Genomic DNA, 6,339 nt, shown 5'->3' on the forward strand with positions numbered 1-6,339 from the left:
GATCCTTATTTTCTTGTCCTTAGAGACACAGTACAACACGGAGGTTCCAAGCAGGTTATAGTTGGAGATGATGGAGTTTTGAGGATGCAGGGTCAAGTTTGTGTGTCTAATGTAGATGGACTCCGTGAGTTGATTCTAGAGGAGGCCTATAGTTCTGGGTATTCTATTCATCGGGGCGCTGCTAAGATGTATCAGGATTTGTGGCAACATTATTGGTGGAGGAGGATGAAGAAGGATATTGTTGCATATGTAGCTCGGTGTTTGAATTGTTAGCATGTTAAGTACGAGCATTAGAGACCTGGTGGTTTGCTTCAGAAGATTGAGATTCCTGAGTGAAAGTGGAAACGTATCACTATGGACTTCGTTGTAGGACTCCCACGGACTCAGAGGAAGTTCAACGCGGTATGAGTTATTGTGGACATACTGACCAAGTCAATGCATTTCATTCCTGTGGCAATTTCCTATTCTTTTGAGCGGTTGGAAGAGATTTATATTTGTAAGATTGTTTGTCTTTATGGTGTGCCTGTATCTATTATTTCTGACCGAATTGAGCATAGCATTTCATCCTTAGACGGACGGGTAGTCCGAGCGTACTATTCAGATTTTGGAGGATATGCTCCGAGCATGTTTTATTGACTTTGGAGGTTCGTGGGATCAGTTCTTGTCGTTAGCGGAGTTTGCCTACAACAACAGTTATCAGTCGAGCATCCGGATGGCCCCCTATGAGGCCTTATATGGTAGACGGTGCCGGTCGCTGGTTGGATGGTTTGAGTGGGGAGAGGCTCGGTTGTTGGGTACAGATATGGTACAAGATGCCTTGGATAAGGTTAAGATTATTCAGGATAGGCTTCGTACAGCTCAATCCAGGCAAAAGAGTTATGCTGATCGTAAGGTTCGTGATGCGGCATTCATGGTCGCAAAGCGAGTGTTGCTTCAGGTGTTGCCCATGAAGGGCGTGATGAGATTTAAGAAAGAGGGCAAACTATGCCCTAGGTTCATCGGACCTTTTGATATGCTCGATCTAGTGAGAGAGGTGGCTTACAAACTTGCATTGCCACCGGGTTTATCAGCTACGCATCTAGTGTTTCATGTGTCCATGCTTCGAAAGTATCACGACGATCCATCCCACGTGTTAGACTTCAGCACTGTCCAGTTGGACTGGGATTTGACCTATGAGGAGGAGCCGGTAGCTATCCTAGATCGGTAGGTTCGTCAGTTGAGATCAAAGAGTTATCCCTCGGTTCATATTCAGAGGAGAGGTCAACCTGTAGAGGCAGCTACCTGGGAGTCCAAGTCCGATATGCGGAGCCGATATTCCCATCTTTTCACTGACTCTAGCACTTTTCTATGTCCGTTCGAGGACGAACGGTTGTTTTAGAGGTGGAGAACGATGACCCAAAGGGTCATCTTTTGTTTTAAAATCCAAATCCGGGTTCTGAGGCCTTCAAAACCTCATTTTCTTCCTCCTCGTTTTGTGAGCACAGTCTGGGCGCGTTTCTAGAAAACTTTTATGTGAAATTTAAGAAATATATTGAAATTGCCTTTAAAATTGATTAAAGTTGACTTCAGTTAATATATTGGGTAAACGGACTCCGACCCATGATTTGACGGTCCCGTAGGGTCAGTAGTAAAATATTAGACTTGGGCGTATGCCCGAAATCGAATTCTGATGTCCCTAGCCCGAGAATAAATTTTTGAAGAAAATTGTTTGCTGGTAAATATAAGGATTTTTAAAAATTGAATAATGGTTGAACTCATCGGTATCAGGCCCGTGTTTTGGTTCTAGAGCTCGGTACAGGTTTGATATAGTATTTATGTCATATCTGTGAAATTTGATGAAAAACAGAAAAGATTTAATATAAATCGGACCCTTGGTTGGGAAAATAGAAATTTCAATGTTCTTAAGAATTTCATGAGTTTTGGTGTTAAATTCCTTGTTTAAGATGTTATTTTGGTGATTTGATCACACGAGCAAGTCTGTATAATGTTTTTAGACTTGTGTGCATGTTTGGGTTTGAGCCCCGAGGGCTCGGGTGAGTTTTGGATAGGTTTTGGACTTAAAAAAATTCTGTAGCATCTGGTATTTTTGTTGCAGGCTCTGATCTCGCAATTGCGAGGTCAGACTTCGCAATTGCAAGCCTCACAGGCTTGGCAATTGCGTGGGCTTAATCGCAATTGCGAACAAAGCCCTGGCCAGCACAGTTCGCAATTGCGAACATTTTCTTTGCATTTGCGAAATCAATAGGGGGTCAACATTAGCAATTGCGACAACTTGTTCGTAATTGCAACAGAAGCAGACATTGCAGCATGTTTGCATTTGCGAAGCCTGTCTCGCAATTGCGAAGCTCCTGTCGCAAATTCGATATCCGCAACTAATCAAAACATCACTTGGACGGGATTTTGAACTCATTTCACAAATTTTCAAACCCTAAGCTCCCATAGGCGATTTTCCAAAAGAGAGTTCTTCCCCAAATCATAGGTAAACGATTTCTAACTCATTTTCTTCAATCTATTCCATCTTTTTACATGATTTCATCTCAAAATCTAGAGTTTTTCATGAAAAATTTGGTGTTTTTGGGTAGAATTTAGGAATTTCGAAATTTGGGAATTTAGACCTCAAATTGAGGTCGGATTTCAAAACCAATTGCATATTTGGGTTCGTGGGTGAATGGGTAGTCAGGTTTTGGTTCAAACTTTGAGTTTTGACAAGGCGGGCCCGAGGTCGATTTTTGAGTTTTTGGAGAAACCATTGGAAAATCTATATCCATGCATTAGAATTGGTTTATATAGGATTTATTGATGTTATTAAGTAAATTATGACTAGATACAAGCGGGTTGGAAATGGAATCGAGAGGTAAAGTGGTAATTGAGGCTTGATTTGGGCCGTGGAATGGAGGTAAGTGTTTCGTCTAATTTTAGCTTTAGGGAATAGGTGTTGTTATCTTATTTGCTACGTGTTAGTGTTGAGTACGACGTATAGATGTGGTGACGCGTATCTATATGTTGGCGTCGAGCATGGAAGTGAGTCTTAAATTGTGACCGTTATGATTCTTATTATGTACTATTCATGCTTAAGTTGATGATTATCCATGTTGAACAAGACTTATGATATTTTCATGGTAATTGACCATTGTTGAGTATTGACTCAAGTTGAGATTTATTTTGTGAAGTTAACTGTTGAAACGAGATTGGTTATAGCTGATTCCTTGCCGGGATGTTATTGTTTCTATTGTTGATTCCATTGCCAGGATGTTATTGTTTCTATTGTTTGGGTGAGGAAGAGTGTAAAGCACGAAGGGTGATGTCGTGCACATTATTGTGATAGAGTGTTAAAGCACGAAGGGTGATGTCGTGCCATATTCAGTGAGTATTATTGCATGAATGATGATGTCGTGCCATATTTTTGTGAGTGTTAATGCACGAAGGGTGATGTCGTGCCATGATTATGAGAGAGTAAAAGCACAAAGGGTGATGTCGTGCCGTTTTTGTTGATTTCTATGGTGAGAACGAGAGTAAAAGCACGAAGGGTGATGCCATGCACTTGTTACTGTATTATCATTTCTGTTGGTTCAGAATTGTTTTTTACCTTGCTTCCCTACGCTATTACTGTAAGAATTTGATATCCCCCCCAGCATATTCCCTTTCCCGTATTTATCTATTTAATTCTATTATTAATGTTTCTTGTATATGATTTAACTACACAGGTTTATATGGTTATCATATCCTAGCCTCGTCACTACTTTCCCGAGGTTAGGCTCGACACTTACCAACACATGGGGTCGATTGTACTCATATTGCACTCTGCACTTTCTGTGCAGATTTCGGTGTGGGACCACGTGAGTAGTGTTGAGGTTGCTGCCTTCAGTCCACGGGAGACCCAAGGTAGATCTGTCGGCGTCCGCAGACCCTGGAGTCCCCCTTTCCCCCTATTTTGGATTATCTGTCTCTTTTCATTTCGAGAACAGTTATAATTCTTTTAAACCAGTATTTGTAGAACTTATTAAATGTTTGTGAATTGTGACACCAGATCGTTGGGGCAGACACATATTGGAGTATTTTAAGTTGTTATAACACTTCCGCATTTTATATTTGTTTAGCTTTAGTTAATATTTATTTCTGATTGAGTTTATTGTTAAAGTGTTAAAAGCCATAATTGTTGGCTTGCCTAGCATTCAAGAGTTAGGCGCCATCACGATCCCGACAGTAGAAGATCTGGGTTGTGACATTTACTTCAATTGTTTGTATTGTGTTATGTGTATTTACCTATTTTCTAGTGAGTTACACCTAATATTGTGGTCAACTATTGGGATTTCCCTGGGTCAGCCAAGGTATTATTTACTACTTAAAATAGTGTAGGAGTATATATTAAATAGTGATATACTTATTTGATATATTTTTATACCGTTTGGGTATCTTATTGTCTTAGACACTATATATTATTTTATTATGTTGATATTTTATTTTATTTTATTTATATATTATTTTAGTATATTATATGCTAGAAGCGTTCACTATTTTATGTTTACCAAATCAGTTATTTTTTTGCATAGAAAAAAAGAGAGAACAATAAAGAAAATAACCAAAAAAAAGTGGATGAAATTAGATTGAAGATATTTTTTCGAATGAAATTAGAAAAGGAGAAAGAAATAAAAAAAAGTGAGAAAACAAAAAGCGAGAAGAGAAATAAAAAAGTGGAAAAGTGACGAAAGAGAAAAAGAAACAATAAAGAAAAAAAGATGATTTGGCATAATAAGAGAATGTTAGAGTAAGGGACTAAAATAGGTATAAAAGGTAATTATTTTAATAGGTAAGATTATAAATAGAAAGAAACAAATATTAATAGTCGGAATCTTTATTGTAACGGTCAGGCGCTTCGTTGTAATAGTGAGACACATTACTATTGTCACTTTCATATTAAAAGGTATACCACAAAATGGAGTAGAACTCTCCTTCTTCTAACTTTTCTCCCTAAGAGTTAAATGTTTAAATCTATTTAAGTACATAAGACTGATATATCTTCAAATATGGCTTATGTGGAGTTATTAAATTATCTTATATTGACAGTTATGTAAAATCCTCCACTTCTCCTCCCTAAGAATACAAAAACATATGATCTAATTAAGTACATAAGCAGGGAAAGCTCCATAAAATTAGTGGCCTAAAGTCAAATTTTAATAAGAGGCCTTATACTTTTTTTATTAGTACATATACACACATATATGCAAAAATATTAATCTTGCCATTTTTTTCATACTTGTTGTTTATAGTATATATTTTTAAATGACATAATGTCTTTAACTTCACATAATAATATTATTATTTAATAAATGAGATGTTAGACATGTATTTGCAATATGTTACCTTTGATATTATTGTAAAAAATATATTTACTAATATGAAGATTTAAGTAGTTTAATTCAAAGTTTTAAAAATATTTTTACTGTTAAAGAATAGACACCTTTCTTTCTTTTTTACAATATTTTTTTTGTATTTTTTTATTTTTTTCTACAAATATTAATATTGTCTAATTTAAAATAAAATTATAAAATTTATTATTAAAAATTTTGGGGGACCTAAATCAAGGCTTTACTAGTCTCCTACTAGAGCCACTTATCCACCCCTCACATTCTCAATCAAATTTATAGAGTCTCACTTGAGATAAGGCAACATTGACAAGAACATTAATGGTTGTGAGTGTGTCATTCAATTACCAAATGTCAATGAATCTGGTTGAACATTACGTTCATGGTGGGACAGTAGTCTGTAAATAGTTATTGATCGTCAATGAGGATTATCGACCCTTAAACTTCTTTTATAAAATCTGTATAATATTGAGACAACTCATGACTTTGAGACAAAAAAAAACCTACATGACTTTGGTCTAGTGGCGAGAGCACAACTCATGATGTATGAGTTAGGGGCACGTCATATGGTATTGAATTCTTCCCTTAAGTTAAAATGGTAAAGGGTGAGCCTATTATCCATTTTGAACCTTGCGACATTTGTCTCGGGGATTTCTTAGTTAAAAAAGATGAGACACAAAAGAACTTGCTTTCGGGTGTATGGATCAATCAAATGTGACAATAAAAATAGTTAATTTAGAGAATTTGAGTTTAAATTAGAAAGTAAAATTGTGAGAACCATGAAAAAAGACTATATATAAAGGAAGAAAAATAAAATTAATGAGAAGGTAAATATATTATTTAATTTAGTGAGATAAACTTGTCCAATTAACTCACTCAATCTTACGTCACCAAATATTAAAAATTATTAAAATTTAAAATCTTTTATTAATTATTATATAAATATAAATTTTAGAGTATATATTATATAATAATA

This window comes from Nicotiana tabacum, chromosome 10 (assembly GCF_000715075.1).
Source record: "Nicotiana tabacum cultivar K326 chromosome 10, ASM71507v2, whole genome shotgun sequence".
Lineage (NCBI taxonomy): Eukaryota > Viridiplantae > Streptophyta > Magnoliopsida > Solanales > Solanaceae > Nicotiana > Nicotiana tabacum.